Source organism: Heloderma suspectum, chromosome 4 (assembly GCF_057233095.1).
Source record: "Heloderma suspectum isolate Gila_16-S chromosome 4, 16-S_ref, whole genome shotgun sequence".
Taxonomy (NCBI): Eukaryota; Metazoa; Chordata; class Lepidosauria; order Squamata; family Helodermatidae; genus Heloderma; species Heloderma suspectum.
In genome coordinates this window covers 130,266,022-130,291,526 of record NC_139461.1, presented here as the reverse complement: position 1 = coordinate 130,291,526, position 25,505 = coordinate 130,266,022, and positions in this window count along the sequence as shown.

Sequence of the window (25,505 nt, the reverse complement as noted above, 5' to 3'; positions counted from 1 at the left end):
TGGGTGCCTGGTTTGGTCTGGGAGTCTGGTGGACCCCCACCAATGCCCCCAAGCTATGTCCGCCAAGCCCCTGCCCCCACTCGGGGCCCCCCACCATGCTCACTGAGCTGCTGGCACTTACCCAGGACCCATGTTTGAGCACTGTAATATCCAATATCCCTAGTTCAAAGAGGGTTTTAGGCTGGGGATTGTGAGCAGCAGGGAGAACCAGAAATTAATTTAACAATACTAATCAAGGTTTTCAACCGGAAAGAGGCATTCGATCCCCTGATTAACTTTTCCTTGCTTCCTCAGTTTATCAATATATAAATACATTCTGGAAGATGAAAAGTGACTTGTGTGCGTGTCTCTCTGTGTGTGGGCTTCGTGTGCATATGTGCAAAGGGAGGCTCTAGAGAGAAATAGCCATTTCCTTACCTGACAGTTGAAAGGCTATGTGCCTCAAGTCGCACAATGGAAGAAGAGGTAAGCAAAATTTTAGAAAAGTACTTGATGTTGGGATTAGAGTCAGCTCAATAATTCATCCTGGGCATTTCTTTTCAGGCCAGATACATGCAATTATCTCTCCCTATTGTTTATTCAACTTATGGAATTGGTTGAACAGCTACTGAATATTTCATGAAATCATTTTTCCAACATGAGACATGCAAGACGTTTGCTTGATTCCCCCTCCCCACCCACCCTCTCTGTTATTTAGCGATCTCTCGGTTTAGTGGTGAAACTAATTCACTTGCAAAATATGGGCCACATGAGAAGCATCACATAAGAATGCCTGTGCTGGATCACAGAAAGGCCTGTTTAGCCCAACATCTTGTTTCTGACGGCTGCCAGTCAGATGACCCTGGGCTCAAACATGCCAGGGAAGGAGGCGATGGCTTTACTCTCTTGTTACTCTCTAGTAACTAATATTCAGAGCTCTTATTCATATGTAACCTGGGCCTTTGCATGATGGAGTTGCAGTGTCCTCCTCTGCTGCTCCACCTCACAGATGTCATCAGATGCAACCTGTGGCCTCCATGCCAATGCTTGATCAAACAATAGCTTATTATTGCATGAGCTGGTGTCTGCATGATCAGATGTTAGCATGGATCATCCAGGTAGTATGTGGCAACATCCGTGTAGTGGAAAGAGGAATGAGCATGGCTGTGTGATATGGAGCATAGATACCTTACTCCTGTGGAGGTTCCACAGCTATCATGGCTCAAAGCTCTTTTGATACAGGTATCCTTCCTGAATTTGTCTCCCCCTTTAATAAGCAAACCTCTAAGCTAGTGGTCATCATCACATCTTGTGTTGATGTATGGAATGCCTGCAGACATGCCACATCTTTGGCTCACATTTTAGCAAAGGTCAAACAGTCTTCTTAGTGCCTTAGCAAAGTGAAGTGCATCAGCAGACACTTTTTCTTATCCATGCTTACTGCTGCACGCAGTTAGGGATGGAGGGACTCACCTCAGTACAGGTTCACTATGTGCTTGCCATGCTGCTGCCACTTGCCACACTACACGAGTCGCTGGATGGCCTGAAGAGCACTGCAGTGCTGCCCATCCCCTTAGCGAGCCACCATTTTGCATAAAAATTTTGCATAAAAATTGTGGCTTGATTTTTCTGGAAATCTAATGTTGCAGAAATGGCAGCCCTAAAGGGGCCATTTACACAAGATTACAGTGCACGATGGCAGCAATGGCAGGAGGGAGAGAAGGAAGGAAGGAAGGAAGGAAGGAAGGAAGGAAGGAAGGAAGGAGCCATGGTGTTGCCCTTCCTGCTGCTGCCTGTCATTTTGCAGGGAAAGTCTCCCTTCTTCCCTGTTGGTGCCCCAGCAGGGAGAAGAAGGGAGACTTTTCTGCAAAATGATGGGTGCTGGAATTACCCAATGCCTGTCATTGTGCATAAAAGTCTTCCTTCTCCCTGCTGGGGCATCAACAGGGAAGAAGGGAGACTTGTGCACAATGACCAGCAATGGGCAATTTCAATGTCCGGTCGTTGTGAGGAAAGTCTCTCTTATTCCCTGTCTGCAACCCAGCAGGTGATTGGCAGAGGCTCAGCAAGTGGGGTCCAGGAGGCTGAGCAGAGGGAAGTCCACCGAAGTCCACCCCCTTTTTAGACTCCCGCAACATCCCTACATGCAGTCCAGGGTCTCATTTAAAGGCTTCAACATAACACATGAGGGGGGCTTTGGCTAGCTACAGCTGAGAGGCATGGGTGAGCAAACATGGTGTGTGGGTGGGCAGGTGCACAGGGGGGTATTGGCTGGCTGCAGGTGGGGTGCTTTGGCAGGGGCCCATGGCCCAAAGACCTCAGCCTACTTGACAGGCAAAGGCCGAGGGCCCACTAGACTCTGGCGCCAGCCCTGATTGGGCCCAAGAGCTTTATGTTACTTGTCTGTCCCCGCTTAGGATACCAAAGATGAGCCTTGTTTCTTGCTTCTGAAAAGAGGCCTGAGATTGCAGCAAACATTACATTGGGCTGACAGTGGCTGATTTGAACATCTTACAGATCTTGATGAAGGTTAGTTTCCCCCTCCCACTCACGCCATACGAAAACTGAGTCATTTGTGAAAAATTAAAAATAAATGGATCCTTTGCAATTTCAGCAGGAGCTTGATCCCAGTCATTATTGCAGTGATTTGTTTTTTGTTTAAAAATATCTCCAGTGGCTCATACTCATTGGCTCGAAAGTTTCACATCAAATTCCAGCTGCATTTCATTTTCACATCTCCTTGGTTTCCAAGGGGAAATTCTCATGTGGAATCATATGGGAAGAGGCTCATACTCCTAATTCAATGTGTTTGTGATCTGACCCTAAGGTGAATTAATGATCAATGAGCTTTTCGGAAGCGGCAACTCTGTCTATTTGAATATCAGTCAAAGGGAATGAATGCTCAAATATTAGTCATCCATTTGAACAATCCTTTTCAGTGCCCACTCAGAAATGAGTCCCATTGACTGAAATGAGGCTTACTTCCAGGTAGGTACTTCCTGAGAGTGAGAGCCACTGAACTCAGTAGGACTTACCTCTGAGTAGAGGTGCATAAGACTGCACTGCTGATTATGTATTATTAATAGTATTCGATTAAGGGTGGAACAAGCTGTTAATGGTCTTTCGACGCAGTGCTGCCACCAAAAATGGCATCCTTGTATGAAGGTTTCAGCTGGTATAGTTTAAGCTTATTTGCCTGTGTCATTTCCCTGCAGTTCACCAGCTAGAGCAACCCGCACTTTGAAGGCGAGCTGGAGAAATCTGTCACAACATGAGGAAGCGCCTCTGCCGAAGGAGGTGAGCACTCTGGTTGTGGAATGAGCAAAATGGAGAGGCTCGGCTGCTGCCTACATTGTGCTCTTTTCAGCGCTAGTTGAAGACCTTTTCTATTTTCCCAGGCTTTTTAGTCCTTCAGTTTTGAAAATCGTGTTAGTCAGTCTTTAGATCTTTACACTGCTGCTGGCTTTTATCTTGGCTACTGCTTTAGATTTATTCTGCTTAAAAACTTATGGTTTCATATTATGTTTTACTATGTTATCGTACATTATGATTTGAAGCTCTGTCTTATAAACCAGAGAGCTTCAGCTAATACATGGTATAGAAATGCAATCAATCAATCAATCAATCAATCGGAAGAGGGGAACTAGGTACTAGGATCTGAACCCCTTTGGTGGCAAGCCCTATTTTGAGTATAGTGCTCTAGTTCCATCCTTACTTCTACTATATTAGACACTGTAAGTGCAATGAAGATGTTAAATAGTTGGGGGTTTCTCCTAGGGCTGTGAAGGGACCCCCCGATCTGACTCAGAAGCGACTTTGTGGCTTCAGAGGCGGGCCTGGTTCAGCACAGCCTGATTTGGCTTCCCCCAAGCTGACTTGGCCCTGAACCCGAAGTGGGATTTGGATACCGAACCATGCTTCGGGTCCCCCCGACACCTCCGCGCAACCCCCCAGCTCCTTACCTTGCCACCTCCTCCTCCTCCATCACTGCTTTCTCCTCACCACCACCTTCTCTGCCTTCGTTGCTGCCGTCATCATCGCCACCACCAGCTCCTGAGGCCTGGACGTGTGCTGAGTCTTATTGCAGGGAGTCTCCATTTTTAAAATGGCAAACTCCTGGAAGTTCCTGGAAGTTGCCATTTTTAAAATGGCGACTCCCCACAATAAGAGTCAGTGTGTTTCCAGGCCTCAGGACCTTGTGGCGGCGATGATGGTGGCGGTGGCGGAGATGGTGGTGGTGATGACAGCAGCAGAGTAGGTGGAGACAGCAGGGGCGATGACGGTGGCGGTGGAGGCAGAAATGGCTGCAGCGGTGGTGATGATGGTGGCAGAGGATGAGGGGAAGGTGGCGGTAATGACGGTGGTGGTGGCGGAGGAGGTGGGCAGCTCAGGTAAGGACCTGGAGGCACCGGCGTGGCTGGACCGGGGGTGCTGAAGCTCCGAAGCATGCCAAGTGCTTCAGACAGCCCCCGGCCCACTCTGGGTGACTTTGAGCCCCTTCTCAAAGCCCACTTCAACTTGGGGTTTGGGCCTTGGGCCGAAGTGGTGCACAGCCCTAGTTTCTGCCTGTGTGTTGCATTTGATAGGAGTATAGGAAGCAACCTTATACCAGGCCCTATCATATGTATATTTAGCCCTGTACTGTCCACTCTTGAGCAGAGATTTCTCTCATCACTTCCTGCCTGATTCTTTTAACTGGGAACACCAGAGATTGCATAGGGATGTACGAAATCCCTTACCTCCAGTCCACCAGGGGTCCACGGGGGTGGGGGGAGGTGATCCATTCCTCCCCCCCAGAATCCTCAATGGGGGAGAGAGGTGATCCATTCCTTCCCCCGGAATCTGTCCAGGCCGGCTCCGCTTCGAAGCCCTGCGGAGCCGGCTACCAGCTCCACAGGGCTGGAGAAAGTCAATATGGCCAGCAGCCATTGCCGTGCCATATCTCTGTGTAAGTCAGTCCCCCTGATGCAAATGGTGAAGTGAGCACCATTTCCAGCTGTAAAGCTGGTTGATTAGCCTAAATGCGGACATCTACGGCTGCATTTAGGCTAATCGACCAGCTTTACAGCCGCAAATGGCACCCACTACGCCATTTGCGTCAGGGGGAGATACAGCATGGCAATGGTTGCTGGCCGTATTGACTTTCTCCAGCCCTGTGGAGCTGGCCGCCAGCTCCACAGGTTCGACGTGGACAGGAATCCAACCTGGACGGATCCCACGGGGAGGCGGAGGTGAGTGATCCATTCCGCCACAGACTCCAGGGGGCTGGATTCTTTAGAATCCAGCCTCATTGGAGTCCGTGGCAGAATTCTCTGCCATCCCTAGGATTGTGGCTGGGTCATTCAACCCACCAAGCATGCACTCTGATGCTGAGCTACAATGGTCCTTCCCTTTACCTTGAAGACACACCTAGGGCTTCTCTACATCAGGGTTTTTATCCTGCAACTTTACTGTGGCTTATGCTTCCGGATTCTTTTTGAAATTAAGATGGGCTCCTTCGTACACACTTCCTGGTTTTTTGTTTTCTGTGGACTAGCTTTATCTGCAAGTTCTATATGTTTAATTATACAGCCATTAGGCGGCACTGTTTTTATAGTGCCACTTCAAAATACTGCTGCATTGCAACCAATGGGTTTGACAGTAGCAGTGCCCTTTGGGAATAAGGCTGAAAAGCAAGAATCCAGCATTATACAGAGGGACAACACACATTTTCCAGCCATTTAATTTACATAAAACTTAGGTCAGCTCAATGAAGAATGAGGAGCTTCACAGATCTTATGATGGCACCCTCTAACAAAGTGAATTTTGCTTATGTCGAAATTCTGATTGTAGGGGAAAAGGGATCACAAACTCCTATTTGTCTGTACTTCACTTTGTACAAAGCAGGAATATTCTGCACCCAAGGCAACTGTGATAATATACAGGGAGTCTACAGCACACAGATAATTCATTCAGAGCATTTATCATCCACCACAGACTTTTGGCAGCAAATCGTTAACGAGTGTCCGCATATTTATAGCTGCAAAATGCAGCTTATTTTTGTTTTATGGTGACCTAGATGTGGAGGCATGACCAGATCTTGAATTCCAAGGCCATTCTTTGCTATTCTAATTGGGAAAGCACAGAACTTGCCTTGTGAAATGGAATTTAGGTGGCATTTCTAGGGCAAACCTGTAGAACTTGTGGCCATGTATCTGTGGGTTACCATGGACTCACTCCATATATCTCTGGGTTTTGCTGCCTGCCTGGAACTGAAAAACAGAAGATGGTCAATTACATGGCAGGCCCTAATTCTTTGCTGGTAGACTGTTTGGCTTGGAGTGCAGGCCTCACCCAGGGTCTTAAATCAATGTCCTTTAGTGGAGATTGACTGGATTAAGCAAATTCAAGAAGCTCATGCTAGCATTTCTTCTCCTTCGTTTTTATTTTCCAGCAACTGCCTCAGCAACTGAGGATAGAATCATGTTATACATGAAGAGTTGTTATCTCAGTTTGACACTGTTATGACTTGTATAAGATATTTAGTTTTGTTTCTGTGGAAGACAACTAAGTGGAATAAACCCTTTAAAGACTCTCCAGTAGGGATGTGATCTATGCTTCCTCAGAAGGAATGTTACTATCTTGTTTAAATTGTTTTTGTTTCATGCACAGTTTTAGGGCAGATCTGTCTTTATGATTCCTTGCCCCCTCTAGTTTTCACCCCAGATGAACCTGTGGTCCTCCAGATGTTGTTGACCTGCAACTCCCATCATCCCCAGCCATCATGGGCCACCGTACACCTTCCTTGGTGCCCAACAAGACATTCTACTCAACCCATTATTTATTTAAAATTATGTTTATATTTTTTTACTAACAGCTGGGATTGCTTCAAAGTGAAGTGGGGTCCTCTAGCTGCTGCTGTCTAATTTCCATGAATGCCTCTGGTCAGGTTACTTGTCCTTTTTGACTAGCCATGTCCGCCTATGGCAGCCATTTTACAGTTGTGCCTGGACAGTTTCTCAAATTTCTAAATGTGCCCAGAGGCCCAAAATGTTGCCTATCCCTAACTTCCTGTGTTCAGTGGGGCTCTTTTCCTCATAAGTGTGTTTAAGATAGTAGCCCAAATCTCATCAAAGTAAGTCTTCCTAAAACAAGTCAACATTCTCTTTCTCCTACTGTGGCCACCAAATTTTTGCCTAAAACAGGAACTTGAGGAATCTTGACCAGGCAAAACATCTGAGGAATTTCAATATGATCACATTTTTTCAGTGTTGTTGGCAGATTTCATTGAAAGATACATTGAAAGCAAGTGACGTAGTTGCTGCTCCCGTGCAAGTGATATCTAGGAATTTTTGAGAGAAGATAATTGAGAAAAGATAAAAACAATGCTCAAGGTGAATGTGTTTGTGTGTTCTTCTTGTTTCCCCTCAAACAGGGCTTGATCCCATTTGTCTTAAGCTGGCTAAAGATTATATTTATCATATATATATATATATATATATATATATATATATATATATATATATTTGCCTTGCCCCTGGTACTGAGCCAAAGTGTGGGGATGCTTAGATTGTCTCATATGCAGGACAGGAATGCATTTATTAATCATTGTATTACATTTCTATACTTCACAATAGCTGAAGCTCTCTGGGTGGTTCACAAAACTTAAAACAAAAATAAAATGCAACAACATAAGGAAGCAGAATGCAAGTGTGGTGTAGTGGTTAGAGTGTGAGCTGGGACTCAGGAGACCCAGGTTCTAGTACCCACTTGAGCATGAAGCTCACTGGGTGACTTTGGGTCAGTCACTGTCATGCCTTACCTGGAGGAGGATTCATCTGAGGAAGAAGAGGGGGAGAGCCAGCACAATGGGTCCCAGCCAGAGCTAGGGGAGGAACAGGAGGCCTTGGCTGACAGACCTCCCCTGGAAACATTACAAGAGCAACCTGGGCCCTCTCGAACAGTTCCTGGATTCCCCCAAATGCTGGAAGCAGAGCCTGACATAATCCATCCCTCTGAATGGTGTAGAAACAGATGTGAGGTGTGAAAGCATAAAAGGAAGCCAAAGCACGGGGCCTCCCTTAAAAGCAACATGCTGCCCTAATTAGCCAGCTGTGCTGATTAACGACCAGCTATAAATCAGCCCAGCCGACGCCAGCTTCCTGCTGCAAACTACAGTGCCTTAACCTTGGCACTGCATTCCAAGACACCAGTTCTGATAGACTTTTAGACCCTCGGCTACCCACATGCGTGAGGCTTTTGGACACCCCCTGACCAGCCTTGATACTTCATAAAACTGACGCTTGTGAAATGACCTTTGGACTGCTTTGGCCTCACCTCTGCCTGTTGCTGCAAAACTTCCTTTGGAATTCCCATGCATGACCCTGGACTGAACTGGTTGCTCTCTCACTGCTACTCCCAGGACTATCTGTGCCTTGCCCAGAGCCCTTGCCAGTGTTGAAACAGGACAGTCACTGACTCTCAGCCTGACCCAATTCACGGGGTTGTTGTGAGGTAAAATGGGGAGGAGGAGGACCATATGAGCCACCATGGGTACCTTGCAAGAGGAAAAATAAAATACCTTGGGATAGCAAGGTAACAGTAAATAAATAAATAATAATTCACATTCTTTCTTCTTTGTTGGCATGAAGACAAGAGACACCATAGGCTGGAGATGGACATAAGAGAAAAAGAGAGTGCAGAGCTGTTGAACATGCGAGCAAGTCCAACACTGGTTGAAGCTAGGGATGGCGGAGAAATCCGCCACGGACTCCAATGAGGCTGGTTTCTAAAGAATCCTGGAATCCATGGCAGAATGGACTACTCCCCCCCCCCCGCCACCCTGCAAAATCTCCCCAGACGGACCCTACCTGCTGCCGGCTGGTCCGGGTCCGTCCGCTGCCATCTGCTGACCCAGTCTGTGGATGCAAATGGTGTCTGGCACAGTGGACGCCATTTGCGTCCCTACTTTAGCCATGATAGGCTACATAAACATTTACATAGCCTATCACGGCAAAGAGCAGGGACACAAATGGCATCCACTACGCCATTTGCATTGCTACTCTATTTGTGATAGGCTATGTAAATATTTACGTAGCCTATCATGAAAAGAGCAGGGACGCAAATGGTATTTGCTATGCCGGATGACATTTGCATCCGCAGACCAGCAGCAGACAGAAGTCTGGCTGCGGATGGGCCTGGCCGAAGGCTCCGTGGACTCACCGTGGAGTGGAGGTGGCCAGGGAGGATTCTGGGGGAGGGACAGATTGCCTCCCCCCGTGGACGCCCTGAACAGGATGGGTGAGTGGGGTTCGTACACCCCTAGTTGAGGCCTTGTAGTCTTGCCTGTCTGTTGACTTGATTGCTCCCTTCCCCTGTGGTTCCCCTCCCAGCTGTGAAGCACTTTGTTAGCTTTCTCCAGTTGGAGGAAATGGAGGAGGCAGGAGTAGTGGGCAGCAGGAGGTGAAGGAGGAGGCAACGGGGAAGAGCAAGACTGCAAAACTTTGCCCAATATTCAGAATGATGGTACTGTAACGTTCTTCAGGGACCCAAGGGAATGCATAAAAAAATATTAAGGCAGAGCATGGTTTCATTAAAACAACAACAACAAACACCTTGGTATCAACACATGCTTAAAGTGAGGCCAACCCAAATCTTTCATGCCTGCATAACCAGGTCGTGCTTGCATGGGGAGACAGAGAAAGAGAATTCTGAGTATAACCTGGGTTGAACTGCTTCAGAGATTAGTATGTTAGAGCTGCTAGAAAATTCTGGATTGGATGTCTAAACGTTGTAGAGATGCCTGACTCAATTCTGAAGAATACACTCTGAGCTAAATTATAGTGGTCTTAGGGTGGCCATGTTCACTACCTTGCAGAGGGCAGTCCTGTATTGAAGGGATATCAAAGGACAGTCCTCTGTTTGAAGGCATCCTCTGTTTGAAGGGCTGCTCAGTCCAAGTCCAATTTACAGAAAAAGAACCTTATGAACAAAGAGCACAGAAAGGGCCTTGAAGTTGCCCATCATCTCAAAATTTGCATCTATACATATAGATTAACTAATGCAAATTTAATGCAAATACGTGTCCTTTTTTATGCATGTCCTCTTTTTTTGGTGAGGCATAACTGTCAGCTGGAGATGTGTGAACAAGTGGTGTTCACATTCACCCAGATTCTCTGAACAGCACCTTGATCTTCTTTTTCTCTCCTTTACCACAGTCATTTGCAATTTCTGTTTGATTTATGTGAACGGGAAAATTGTAGGGTTGGCGGAGAATTTCTCCCCAAAACTTCGGGGGGCCGAGCGTCAACGTGTTCGGCTCCCCGAAGAAGTTTCGGGGAGAAATTCTCCGCACCCCCGCACCCCCCCCGGGACGGGACTTACCTTTCCCGAATGTCCCTCCCGGCGGCGGGTCCCGGCGGCGGTTCATCGGGTCTTCGTCAGGGGCGGGGGCGGCAGCCGATCTTTCGACCGGCTGACGCCACCGCCATTCCAATAAAAGTAAAACAAAAACAAAACGCCCCCGTGATAGGCTACGTGACGATTAACGTAGCCTATCATGGCTAGATCTGCAAAGTCAGCCGTGATAGGCTACGTCAATCGTCACGTAGCCTATCACGGGTGACTTTAAAACAAAAACAAAAAAGCGCATGCGGCTAATGGCGGCCCCCATAGGGAGCCGCCATTCACGTTCCTTATTTGGTCGCTGTAGTCTACGTAAAGATTATGTAGACTACGGCGAAAATAAGGGCAACGCTATTTGCCCTTAGGCTATTTGCGTTGCCCTTATTTTCGCCGTAGTCTACGTAAAGATTTACGTAGACTACAGCGACCAAATAAGGAACGCGATTGGCAGCTCCCTATGGGGGCCGCCATTAGCCGTATGCGTTTGTTTTTTTTTTAAGTCACCCGTGATAGGCTACGTGACGATTTACGTAGCCTATCACGGCTGACTTTGCAGATCTAGCCGTGATAGGCTACGTTAATCATCACGTAGCCTATCACGGGGGCGTTGTTTTTTAAAAAAACTTTTTATTTTGCGGCCGGGCGAGGCTCCTCCTCCCCGGCCTGAATTTCGGCCGGGCGAGGCGGGAAGCCTCCCCACCCGGCCTGAACTTCGGGGGGAGAGCAGTGAAGCGCCTCCCCCCCCCACCACGAAAAGCTGCGAGACCAGGTAAGTGGCTTTCGTGCACTCCTAGAAAATTGTGCAAATTGAACACAATTGAATAGGAGAATTGTGAGGAAAAAATGTGTATTTTCCAAAGGCGCACAACTCCCCCCCCATAGGCTAAAGCATGAAATGGCACAATTTTTAAATTGCTCAATTGTGAACTGCTTGTTTGATTACAAATGGCACATTTTTCGAATGTGCTCGTAAGTTTGTGGACATTTTCGGACCACATGCTCTCCTGTTCACGTTGGTGTTCAGAGTTGTGGATGGGACTCATGTGATGAAACATCCTTGCACATTCCTACCAGCCGCCCTAGTGAGGAATCAACCCATTCCCACTTCACTGTGTTGAAGGTTCAAGCCAGCCCTCGTTCCTCTTCACAACAATCTGGTGGTGCACGTCTTCTTTTTTAAATAAATACCCATTATGCAGTTGGATGACTGAAGCTGCCCTATGGCACCTTAAAGATGAACACATTTATTCTGCCACAAGCTTTCATAGACCATAGCCCACTTCATCAGGTGCATGGAGTATCCACACTGGGGAGAAGGCAATTATTCTAATCTCTCAGAGCTACACAAATGGGCATCTCCTTCCCTGGGCATTCCTAACACAGAGGTTTCTGCTGCAATAACTGCCTGAAACTCAATGGATATCACATAGGTCTTGTCACCACTAACTTTTGAATGTTGAGTAAATTAGCATTACAAATAGGCAAGCTGCCATCTATGTCACAGCCGCCCGTGTCTGCAGAGAATGGTCCTGCAAAACAAACTTGCCAAGGAGCTGCATGGCTTCTGTACTGAACATCAAACCAAGAAGAACAATGCTCTGGCTATTAATCATCAGCCACCATCAGTAAGGGTACTCAAAGGAAGAGCTTCCAAAAGATGCCAAGTGACACGGTGCTGCTGTGCAAAGAAGACCTGACATACGAGGCATAATCAGCCAGCTTAACAACTAAATAAAACACACCAGTATATCATCGCAGGCCTGCTGCTCACAGTTGGTGTGTTTACTCTGGAGTGTCATCTCTGAAAAGTATTTTCACTGGCATATGCTAGAGATTGCCAACCAGAGAGAAAGAACCATAATATGTTGATTTCTGTGCCCAGTAGGAAGGCTGCTATTAACTTTAATTGGATAAGAGCAAACAACTCCAAATCAAATGACAACCTTTAAAATGAATTTAATAGTTGGGGTTCGGGTGGGAAAAGGGATTCCTTTTATTATAACAATCATGCTTCCCCTTTAGCTATAAATGCCATTTTACTGCTGGGCTGGGTGTTGGGTCTAACAAAAAAACAAAAAAACTCAAATGGGGGGCAAAGGGAAGGAAGGCCCTTGACAGCTATATAGACAATGAAGATGAAAGAGCATTATTGCAGAGGAACCCAGTGCTGACAGAAATTGCTCAGCTAAGATGTTGGTTGAACAAACTATTCATATGGAATATTTTACAGAGATATGACTGAAAGCAGCCTTGAAGCGAGAGAACACAATCCTTCCTCTCCAATATGTGTCTCAGCAGGTATAGAGGGGATCAATGTAGTTCAGCTATGACCTGCCTTCTCCATGCTCCTATGCTGGTGGGCACACTGCAACACCCCAGCCATTGCCAGAAATGTCAGACATAAACAATTACCCAGTGACCCACTTTTCTCCAGGTCCCCAGAATGCAGACTACTCCCTGATTATGGTACATGCTAAGAGCGTGGAGAGGAGTGAGATACTTTGAAAAAAAAAAAAGCGCATACGCAAATGGCGGCCCCCATAGGGAGCTGCCATTCACGTTCCTTATTTGGTCCCTGTAGTCTACGTAAATCTTTATGTAGACTACGGCGAAAATAAGGGCAACGCAAATAGCGTTGCCCTTATTTTCGCCGTAGTCTACGTAATCTTTACGTAGACTACAGTGACCAAATAAGGAACGTGAATGGCGGCTCCCTATTGGGGCCGCCATTAGCCGTACGCGCTTTTTTTTTTTTAAGTCACCCGTGATAGGCTACGTGACGATTTACGTAGCCTATCACGGCTGACTTTGCAAATCTAGCCGTGATAGGCTACGTTAATCGTCACGTAGCCTATCACGGGGGCGTGTTGTTTTTTTTTACTTTTCTTGGAATGGCGGCGGCGGCAGCCAGTCGAAAGTCTGGCTGCTGCCCCCGCCCCTGACGAAGACCCGACGAACCGCCGCTGGGACCCGCTGCCGGGAGGGACATTCGGCAAAGGTAAGTCCCATCCCGGGGGGGGTGCGGGGGCGGGGGGGGCGGAGAATTTCTCCCCGAAACGTCTTCGGGGGGCCGAACACATTGGCGCTCTGCTCCACGAAGTTTCGGGGAGAAATTCTCCACCATCCCTAGCCGCTATAGCCACCATTTGTGTCTGCAGCAGCCCGTCCATGGCTGGAAATGGACGGCCCTGGCCGGCTGCTCTGCGGAGCCGCCATGGAGCAGAGCTGGCCGGGCAGGATTCCGGGGGGGAGGACCGTATCACCTCCCCCCTGTTGAAGATTCCGGGGGGAGGGACGGAGCGCCTCCCTCCCCACCGCAAATCACATCTGCGAACAGGTGAGTGAGTTTCATACATCCCTAGTATAACAGAGCTTACTATGTTCCCTGCCCCTGGAGTAACTAGTTGTTGTTGTTTCATTTCATTTCATTTCCATTTCAAATCCTTCTGCAAACTATGCTTCCTCCCTTTTCCTATTGTTCCTCAATAATTATCTAACAGTATTTGCACACCTCATGAGTCCAGACTTCCATGGGCCCTCTATTGTGCACAGAGAGCTTCAGCACCTGTGGGAATCTCCCGTTAATCTAATGTGGAGGCCCACATTCATGTATATCAGCCTGCCTGCACTTTAAGATCAGCAAGAGTGGCCCTTCTCATTCATCCACCTGTGAGAACATTTGGGTGGGGGACCACACAAGAGAGGGCCTTTTCCTCAGTGGCCCCACACCTCTGAAATAACTTGCCAACAGCGGTCCACACCAGGCCCCATCACTGAAGGCATTTTAGAAGACCCTGAAAACATACTGTTCTATTTGACCTTCCCCTGATATGTTTGCTGTTGTTGCTATTTTTATTGCTGTTGCCATTTTTATTGTGTTTTGAAGTCTGTGTTGGTTTTTATTACGTGTTTTATTAGTGTACTCCACCTTGGGAGGCTCCTGCTCTGAAAGGCAGCCAATAAATAAATAAATAAATAAATAAATAAATAAATGGAGCCAATCCACACGCACAGATTGGCTTGCTCAACTAATAAGAATGGTGAAGCTGTTCTGGGTTGCAGAGCTCTATATGTATATCAGAGTTCATGGACCAAGATCAAGTCACTAGATTGGGCTTTTTTTTTTTTTTTTGAAAAAGACCATTGAGATTTTCAATTTATCTTTGCTTATCACTGTGGAACACCCTGGGCTCATCCAGGGACATTGACTGGCACTGCCTGACAGAAATACTTACTTCTTATGGAATGGAATTGGCCACAAACTAAAGGATGCAATCCTATCCTTGTTTAGACAGAAAAAAGTCCTACAATTCCCAGCATTCCCCAGCCAGCATGAGTGGCTGAGGAATGCTAGGAGTTAGAGGACTTTTTCTGTCAAAAAATGCATAGGATTGCACCATTAGTTGTTGTTGCTTTTTAAAAGAATTACTATTAGACAGGTTCCGTGTATTAGCCCCGTGGGCACGTCCGCTACCAGACCCCATGCCAGCCAGATTATGGGAGATTGGCATTCTCAAGTCGAACACACGATCCTGAATTCTATAGCCCCCAGCACTAGAGCCGCCTACGAGAGAGCAGGTAGGGAGTTTCGCGCCTTCAGGAGTGGACTTCAGTTACAGGACTCTTGGCCCTTACCTGTGGACCACTTGTTACAATTCTGCGTACATCTGCGTAACGAGGGACTGTCCACTAGGACCATTACAGGGAGGCTTGCCGCTTTGGCCTTCTGGGCCAAAGTGCGAGGGGTTGAGGACTCCACCTCGGATTTCCAAGTTAGGCGGGCAGTTCAAGGTTGGGCTTGGATGTCACCTGCCCTGCCAGATTCCAGGCACCCTTTGTCTCCGGTTATCCTTCTAGGGCTCCAGGGATTGTGGCCCTCCATTTGTTCTCCTCCATATGAAGCCTCCCTCTTCCATGCTGCAGCTTTAACAGCTATTCAACGGTCAAAACCCGATCAGTCTGGCAAGGGAGCGTTGGTGGTCCTCAGCTGGGCCCAGGCCGAGGAGTTATGCCCTGTCAGGGCCTTGCAGGTTTTTCTGGGACACTGTGGGGCGAGTGAGGGTCCCCTATTCTGCCATAATGATGGTTCACCACTGACAAAGTTCCAATTCTGGGCAGTCACTAAATCAGCCTTATCCATACCGGGTTTGGGTCATTATCGTTTTGGGACCCACTCTTTCCGCATTGGGGTGGCCTCTATGGCAGCTGCCGTAGGTTTTTCATCCAAGCACGTGATGGCTGTAGGGAGATGGCGCTCCGGGGCTTTCCGGTCCTACATTCGCAATTTGCTCGATACTTCACAATGCTTTTCTTTGCCTTCCCCTATGTTTTATTCCTTAGATGGGATTCGACCTACGCCAGTATGGGTGCTCATTTGCAGGCACAGTGTGGTGTTTGGGGCTGCTCGCAGAGCTTCTACATCGGCCTTCAGATCCTGGCTGCAGTTTCCCCAACAGGTGGCGATACAGTGGCTTGGTCGGCGGGGTATGCAATGGGACTCACTCCTTCCCACCCTGTTTCATCGAGGTTTGGTCAGTTTCCCTCCACAGGTCCTGGTGCTGCACCTGGGAGGGAACGACCTGGGCTGCAAGCTGGGAAAGGGCTTGGTCGAGCAGGCATCAGTCAATTTGCAGGCGATCCGCCATCATTGGCCGGGGGTGACCATATTGTGGTCCTCGATGCTCCTGAGAATCAAGTGGAGGGCGCAGAGTAATGCTGCCATGGAACGGGCTTGGCGGAAGGTGAACAGAGAACTGGCATGGGGGCTGTCAGAACATGGTGATGGGTGCATCACCCACCAGGGAATTCTGTGGACAAGGAGGGAGCTTTACAGGCAGGCTGGTGTCCACCTGTCGGACGTAGGGAATGACATATTTTTGTCCGATCTGCAAAGGGGCCTGCGGGAAGTGCTTCTGCGCAGGTGGGGGGAGTTTCACAAGCAATAGGCTTGTGACTCCTGTGGCAGCTAGGATGGGTAAAACCTGAAAGAGATTAGGGATGTTGTGCATGCAGAGGCACCTTATGGTGACAGGTGATGCCTGAGGCCCCCCGAACGGGTTGTGCAGCTCGGCGGGGGGTAAGGGTTGCTTGGGAGACCAACCCTCCTCATTCACCCAGGTGTTGTGCGGCACCGGGTTGGGGGTGACACGGGAAGGTCTACCTCCCCAGAAGGGGCAGTCCAGAGGGATGGCGAGATCACCGCCATCCCTCAGCCTGGGTGTGTTTTTGCCCAAGAAGTGCCAGCTAGCCGCTGACACAGTTAGATGCCCATCCTAGTTACCCCTTTGCAGGTATTTCAATAAATGTGGCCCAATTTTCAACCCAAGCTTGTTGTCTGCATCTTCTTTAACCCATCTCCGCTCGCAAGGTGTTTTGAAGACAAGACTTTAATTCATTACTTCTTTGCCTGCACGCTTGATCTTTTCACAGCTTCTCTGATCCTGAGCAAAGGGAAGAGAACACTCTGGCTCCCTAGAAGGGTTATGATGATGTGAAAGGAAAGGAAGGAAGAAAATCAAATTAGTTCCTCCAGCATGAAGGTGTAGTGATTCCACACATCTGCTTTAACAGTATAAAATGAAGGAACCGGGGGGCAGGGATTACGCTTGAACAACCACACCAGTACCACCAGTTTCAGTGTTCTGGTGCTAGAGAGGTTCTTCACTCATGATTCTGCCCCACCAGTGTAGCCCTCCTTTCCTATATTACTGGACATGCATGGGAAGCTGCCATGGAAGAATGGGCCTGCACTGTTTCCATAACTTAAGAACTAGTCATTAAACATTGCACCTAGCTGTGTGTTATTGAGACAACCTAATCCACTGCCAAAAATAAGCTCTCTCTGTGTCATCAATGCTAAGCCACAGTCTTCTGGTCTTCCTGCATAGAATCATTCAGAGGGAGAGGGCACTGGACTATCTAGCCCAATCCCCTGCTTGCTGATGGAAATTCAGAGTTAGAGCTTCCAGCAAAGGAGATTCCATCAACCCTTTAAACTCTGCACCTGATATCAAAGAGATTCCATGGTTATTGTGTTTTACCACTGACTGCCGTGGGTATTTTATGAAAGGCAGTTGATAACATCTAAATATAAATGAAATAAACAGTGTAAGAAATGGCCTTTGTATCTAGAATATCTCCATATTCTAGTAGATACAAACTGAAAACGACTTTGAAAAGGACTTTGATTCTTTGAAAAGGACATTATTTGTTTGATCTTAATGCTTCTTTCAGGCAGAAAAGGGAAAACCAAAGAACGGAGATGTCTCCATATGAATAGGTGCAATAATCAATAATTCAGTTCATCCCATCTGTGGGAAGAGGAATGCAAAATCTTTATAGTAATCTGAAGACTTTCATCTAACTGTGCATACAGATGAAAAAGATACTGGTACATAAAATATGCCATATACTTTTTATTATTGTGGTCATTAGTGTTCCAAGCTTAATGGGTGCTTTATTACCTAGAAATTCATTTCATTTGCATTTTAACTGGGTTATAGCCTCATTTAGCCTTTCTTTTTCTCCTCCACAATATTGCTTCACAACTCCAGCAGAACAGTGAACAAAGACAACAAAATCCAACCCCACTCTCTTCATACAACTTTATGGTATCATTTCCTGCTGGATTAAATATATATGAACATAGAAAACATCATATTACGTGATCCCAGTACACTTGTTTTATCTCCTAAGATGTGAAGCCTATTAGATGGCAGGCAATTCTGTTCATTCATCTTATTGATTTAAACTTTGTTCTTGAGTGTTAGCCCCAAAGAAAAATAGTCTTTTGATTTTGTGTCCCAGTGGCACAGAGAACACAAAAAAAATGACCATTATATTAAGCACATTGCATTGTTTCAATAATGCTTCAAGTAAGCCATAAAATGCACTCAATATACTTTGGGAAAGTAGGATGTAAAGCAGTCTTATGTTTCCCGGCATCAGCATTCATACAATTTCTGCTGAAATGGAAATTATCTGAAATGCATTTTTTAAAGCTTTTTGTGTCTTCCATATGCTGGTCTCTTGTGTTGCTTTCAGGCATAATCAATGCCTGCTGATGCCCAGCTCCTCCATTTGTAATAGACACTCACAATAACACCAATTTGAGATTCACAAGTACACACTAAATATACGTCCAGTCCAGATATCACAGGTCTGGAGATTCAATCCGCTGTGTCAAAAGCCATTTTATTTCCTTCTAAATGATTGCTTCTATATTCAATTTCATGGGACTGTAGGTTATTGAATGAAATAAACGGCAAAGTTTTAGGTCCCAGACAGGGTTTTTTAAATCTAAGGACAGTATCCAATGGGATTGTTCCACTTCTGCTGATTCTGTTGCACTCATAGGACCCACTGTTTTTACAACAGGGCTTTTGCACTCCTAAAAATATCCCCAGAAATGAGCAGAAAAGCTTATTTCTGGCTTGGGACAGGTCAGTGTAGCTCCCTTCTGCAAGTTCTGCTGATCTGCCCCATTCTGGAAATGAGCATTTCCACTCACTTCGAGTTAGTTATAGAAGGGGCATAGCCCCGTCGCAAGTGGTGGGTCCCACGAGTGCATGGGCACAATAGGATACTACCCAAATGACACAAATAAGTCTTCATTCTGGCCTGATATTGAAATGCTGATGGATTGAAGAACATACAGGATAAAATCCAACATTGTGCAAGCAGACTTCTTCCGGAGCAGTTTTTGGATACATGAAAGGAGCTGCAGAGGGGAGAGTAATCTGCTGGCTGACAGACACGCTTGGATGTCACCCTTATCCATCTTTCTACTCTGCTTATGTAATACTACCTCCATTAAAATGCAGGCAATGTCATGTAAATTATTTCTGATTTACACTCAAGCTCAAAATCATAGCAAAACAGTTGCGAGTGGAGATGGGTCAAAGAAGACGCAGACAACAAGCTTGGGTTGAAAATTGGGCCACATTTATTGAAATATTTGCAAAAGGGTAACTAGGACGGGCATCTAACTGTGTCAGCGGCTAGCTGACACTTCTTGGGCGAAAACACACCCAGCCTGAGGGGTGGCGGTGATCTCACCATCCCTCTGGACTGCCCCTTCTGGGGGAAGTAGACCTTCCCATGTCACCCCCAACCCGGTGCCGCACAACACCTGGGTGAGTGAGTAGGGTTGGTCTCCCAGGCAACCCTTACCCCCCGCCAAGCCGCACAACCCGTTCGGGGGGCCTCAGGCGTCACCTGTCACCATAAGGTGCCTCTGCGTGCACACCATCCCTACTCCCTTTCCTGTTTTGCCTGTCCTAGCCGCCACAGGAGTCACAAGCCTATTGCTTGTGAAACTACCCCCACCTGCGCAGAAGCACTTCCCGCAGGCCCCTTTGCAGATCGGACAAAAATAAGTCGTTGCCTATGTCTGACAGATGGACGCCGTCCTGCCTGTAAAGCTCCCTCCTAGTCCAATGGATTCCTTGGTGGTTGATGCAACCGTCACCATGATCTGACAACCCACGTGCCAGTTCTCTGTTCACCTTGCACCGGGCCCGTTCCATGGCCGCATTGCTCTGCGCCCTCCACATGATTCTCGGGAGCATTGAGGACCATAATATGGTTACCCCCGGCCAGCGATGTCGGATCATCCGCAGATCGGCCAACGCCTGCTCAATCAAGCCCTTTCCAGGCTTGTAGCCCAGGTCGTTCCCTCCTAGGTGCAACACCAGGACCTGTGGAGGGAAACTGACTAAACGTCGTTGAAAGAGTGTGGGGAGAAGACCGTCCCATCGCATACCCCGTCGGCCGAGCCATTGTATCGCCACCTGTTGGGGAAACTGCAGCCGGGATCCGAAGGCCGATGTAGAAGCTCTGCGGGCAGCCCAAAAAACCATACTGTGCCCACAAATAAGCACCTGTACCGGCATCGGTCGAATCCCATCTAAATAAAACATTGGGGAAGGCGAAGAGAATCATCATGAAGCGTCGGGCAACTTGCGAATGTAAGAGCGGAAGGCCCTGGAGCGCCATCTCCCTACCACCTTCACTTGGTTGGATGAAAAACCTATGGCAGCTGCCGTAGAGGCCACCCCAATACGGAATGAGTGAGTCCCGAAACGATAATGCCCCAGACCCAGTGTGGTCAAGGCTAACTTAGTGACTGCCCAAAATTGGAACTTTGTCAGTGGTGAACCGTCAACATGGCAAAATAGGGGACCCTCACTCGCCCCGCGATGCTCAATGAAGGCTCGCAAGGCCCTGACAGGGCATAACTCGTCGGCCTGGGCCTGGTTAAGGGTCACCAATGCTCCCTTGCCTGACTGATCGGTTTTTGAACATTGAATATGGAGGTGAATCAGGCTAGAATGGAACAGGATATCGGAATACCTCAAGGCCCTCCCGGTGGTGTCGGATTTGGATGCCCAGTCCAGTTCTGAAATCCTGAGGGCCCCAAAAAAGGCTGTTAAGGCTGCAGCATGAAAGAGGGAGGCTTCGTATGGAGAAGAGCAAATGGAGGGCCACAATGCCTGAAGCCCTATAAGAATAACTGGTGACAAAGAATGTCTGGAGTCTGGCGGGGCGGGAGACATCCGTGCCCAGCCTTGTACAGCCCTCCTAATTCGGAAATCTGAGGTGGAATCCTCCACCCCTCGCACTTTGGCCCAGAAGGCCAAAGAGGCGAGCTTCCCCGAAATGGTCCTAGCGGACAGTCCCTTGTTATGCAGATGTATGCAGAATTGTAACAAGTGGTCCACAGGTAAGGGCCACACATCCTGCAACTGAAGTCCAGAACTGAAGGCGCTAAACTCCCTACCTGCTCTCTCGTAGGCAGCTCTAGTGCTGGGGGCTATAGAATTCAGGATAGCGTGTTCAACTTGAGAGCGCCAATCTCCCACAGTTCGTCTGGCATGGGGTCTGGCAGCGGATGTGCCCACGGAGCCAACGCACGGAACCAGTCGATCTGGTTTCATGACAAAGCATCGGCTACAGGGTTCCCCAGACCCGGCACGTGGCGGGCATGGAACCATATGTTGTGGCGTAGGCATTGGAGGGTAAATGCTCTAACTAACTCCATGACCCTTTGGTTTCTGGAGAATAATGTATTAATGCACTACAGCCAAATTGTCGCACCAAAAAAGAGCGACAGAGTTGGCCATCAAGTCTGCCCAAATATGTACAGCCACATAAATGGGGAAGAATTCCAGGAAGGTGAGGTCACGACAGATACTGCCGGCAGCCCAGCTCTCCAGCCGCTGGCCCAGGCACCACCAGTCTCGCCAAATTAGACTAAGACCAAAGGTGCCAGCCGCGTCCGAATGGATCTGCATGTCGGCTCGTAGAAGTAACTCGCGCCTCCAAAATGAGATGCCATTAAAGTCTCTCAGAAATTTAAGCCATACCTGCAGGTCCATGAGCGTAGCGGAGGTGACTCTGGTGTGATGATGCGGGAGTCGAAGACCCCGCATTGCCCAGCAGAGCCATCGCAGGAATGCGTGGCTGGGGGCCACCACCCTACAAGCGAAGTTCAAATGGCCAACGACCTCTTGGAGGGCTCTAAGGGAGACTTTACGAAGGTGCAAGATGGATTGGAGCTTATTCTTAAGTACCAGCAATTTATCGTGAGGGAGACGAGAACACTGTGCGAGGGTATCGAGCTCGATCCCTAAGAACGTCAAAGTAACAGCTGGGACCTCTGTCTTCTCATGTGCCAAAGGGACACCTAAATCTGAGGAAAGGGATATGAATGCCTTAATCAGGTCAGAGCACTGACTGCCGTCCCCAGGTCCGGCAAACAGGAAGTCATCCAAATAGTGGACCACATCGCCGCAGCCCGTCTTATCCCGTATGGCCCATTCCAGAAAGGTACTAAACGTTTCAAACATGGAGCAAGAGATGGAGCATCCCATAGGGAGGGCACGGTCGATGTAAAATTTGTCCTGGAAGGAGAATCCCAGCAAATCAAAATCCAGAGGATTGATAGGCAAAATGCGAAAAGCGGATTTGATATCACACTTGCCCATCAATGCCCCGTGGCCCAGGGCTCTTATCATGGCTACCACAGTGTCAAAGGATGTATAACGCATGGAACATAGGGAATCTGGGATTTCATCGTTAACCGACTGGCCCTTGGGGAAAGAGTGGTCATGAATTAACCTGAACTCACCGGGAGATTTCTTGGGGATAATTCCCAAAGGGGAAATCCAAAGGTTGGGTAGCGGGGGCGAGGAAAAGGGGCGATGACCCGACCTGACTGAACTTCTTTGTTAATTTTATCTTGCACCAGGCGCCGCATGCTAAGAACAGACCGGTGGTTACTGGTCAAATACGGCTTGCGCAGATGCTTAAAGGGGATCCTGAAACCCAGTTTGAAGCCGCGTTCCAAGTAGATCGCTGCCTGACGATTTGGGTAACGCCTTAGAAGTTGAAGGAGTGGAAGAATCTTAACTGGGCTGGGGCCCTTTGGGAGGGGGAGGATGCCCACTGCCCTGTTTTCTGCCACCACGGCCATCCCTTGGGGGACCTCTCCAACCTCTGGCTCTCAGGCAGGAGGAGCAGGAGTGTTGACCGCCACAAAGGGAGCACTCATGCCGGAAGCGGCATGGGTTTCGGGAGCAGGAACCCTTGGAGCTGAACTCCCAGCACAGCCAGCGGTGTTGAACCCCTGGACACGCAATAGGCCTAGTGACTATTGCGGGCGACAGCTTGGCCAGGATGTGGCCACTATCGGATCTGTCACTGATGCCTGGCCTAGAAGGGGTCATGAATTGGAGCCAAAGGTCCTGGTCCTTTAGATCCCAGCGCATGGAGGGGTCAATGGCGGCCCTCCTTCGAAAGGCCTCATCGTAGGCCAGCCATGCGCTCCCTTCATATTCGGTGTAAGCTCTGTATATTATGTCAAGGTATTTGGTGAGAACCCAAGCCCTCTCAGGGAATCTCTGTTGGAGGATGCCAGCGTAAATTAAAAAACCTGGCAACCAGTTCGCCCAGGTGCGAGGCACCTTGCGGGCTTTGCTCCGCTCAGGATCTCGGTCACGGGTCCTATCTTTATCGCTGGGTTTGGGCTCGCGAAAGAGCAGGGCAAGGACATTGGTAACTTCACCCCGCAAAATCTTTTCTCTGGTGGCAATGGTTAAGTGAAAACCAATAGGGGAGGAAGTAGCGCCAGCGGGCATAGATCCTCGACTCAGGTTGGTGCATGGGTCAACCAAGGACAACTGTGGGGCTAGGAGAGGAGGAGATAGGGAAGCCAGGGGGTCCCGAACCGGACCGGCAGGCCCCTGCCAAACACTGGCGGAGGCGACGTTAAGCAGATGACGCTGGAGCAGTGGCAGAGACAACATGGTGGCATCTCCTGCTGGTAGCAGTAAGGGGAATGAGGCGCCAGGCCCCACTGAATTGGGTGGGCTGGCCACCGGAGCAGTTGAACTAGGAGTTGAGGCCGAGGCAATGGGCTGGGGAGTACTAACTGGGGAGGCTGAAGTAACTGAAGGAAGTGAGAAAGGGGGGACTGGGCCACCCTGAAGGGTAAACCACGGCAACCAACCCCATGGGGTGATTTGCCCCATGCCCGGCCAGGCGAATTGAGGTGCCAAAGCAGTCTCACCTGTATTAATCGTGGGCGTGCTCTGATCCCTAGCTGGAAAAACCGACGTTGCTGCTTGTGCGCCCAGGGAAGATGAGGCGACAGAAGGGAGGAGCTCCACTGAAGGCGGTGCGCCTTCTGGAAGAGCCAAGGAAGAGGAGGTGGATGCCTCAATAGCGTCCAGGCGAGCTGAAATAGAGAGGAGCAATGAGCGTTGGGTCTGTTGCCTCGTTCGCTTAGGCTGGACTGCTGAGGGTCTTTTGGGCCTGGCTGGGGGAGGGAGAGGGATCCCCGAGGAACGCTCAGCAGCTTCCAGACGAGAAAGAATTGATGTCAGTACCGGGTCTGAGTCCTCATCAGACTCAGAATTGGGCCTTGGCAGTGGTCTTTTGGGGAGGGGGGTGGGGCCCTCCCCTTCCCTTTCTTACCACCTTGGCCCTTCTTGGGAGGCATGATGCAAAAGGTGAGTTAAGCTTAGCTGCTATTGGAGACTTAAGTAAGCAACTGGGCACACTGGGCAATGGGCAGCTACCTCACAATCTTCACAATCAGCGGATACGAGTTCCAGACTGAGAGATCGAAGCTCAAGAGGCGCAGCAAAGTTTTTGGTTTTTTTTTACCAGCGGTGATGGAGCCGCGCTTAAGCGCGGGCACCCTCAGCTGAGGGTGCCCTAGCTCGGGAAGCGCCAAACAGGCAGCCGCGGTTGCTTCACAATTTAATTAATTAAATATTTAATTAATTATTTTTTGTTTGTTTGTTTGTTTGTTTTTGGGGGGGGAGATGCCAATAGGAGAAAAGACCTAAGCACTGGGGGTAAAACACCCAGCCTCTTGCTCTGCAGCCAGACTCCCCTCCCCACCAGGATGTTTCAACTGTCAAGTTGGGGGGGGAGGCAGGCACCCCGCTGCCGAGACTGCTGGCGCCAGCAAACACCGGCGCCGTGCTCAACGTGCACCGCCACAGCCCCGCACCAGTACCAACGCCTCCGAGGCCGCAGCGAGGCAAGTGCAAGGCCGCGGCCACCGGAGGCCTGCGGAAGGTGAGTCAGGAGGAGGCCGGTGGCCTAATAGACAGGCCGGCCGGCAGGTGGGCCAAGAGCCGGCCAGCTGGCCGGCAGGCTGGCAGACAAATGGGCGGGCGGGCAGGCGACTGAGGGAGCGAGCGGGCGGGCGACCGGGCGGGCGGGTGGGCAAATGAGCGAGGGGGGGTGATCGAGCGGGCGGGTGGGCGAGCGAGCGAGCGGGCGAGGTGAGTGGGGGGGTGAACAAACGGCCGAGTGAGGATGCGGGCGGGCACGCGCCGCCCCACCCGGACCCCCAGGAAGAAAGAGTTAGGCGCCTCACCCGGGCGCGCGCACCAGGAGCCGCAGCCAGCGCTCATGCAGGCAGTAAAGGCCGGCTGCGGAGAGGAGAGATCTCGTGCTCAAGCGCCACCGCTGCGCCGCCGGCCAACCTGGGGCCGCGGCAGGCGCTCGAGGAGAAGAGCCGGCAAGGAGGGAGGAAGGAGGGGGAGCGGACACGATATCACCCAGCAACGTTGGCTCTCCCAACGGCCAGCAGGCGCTGTCCCAGAGGGAGCAGCGCCGGAGTGCAC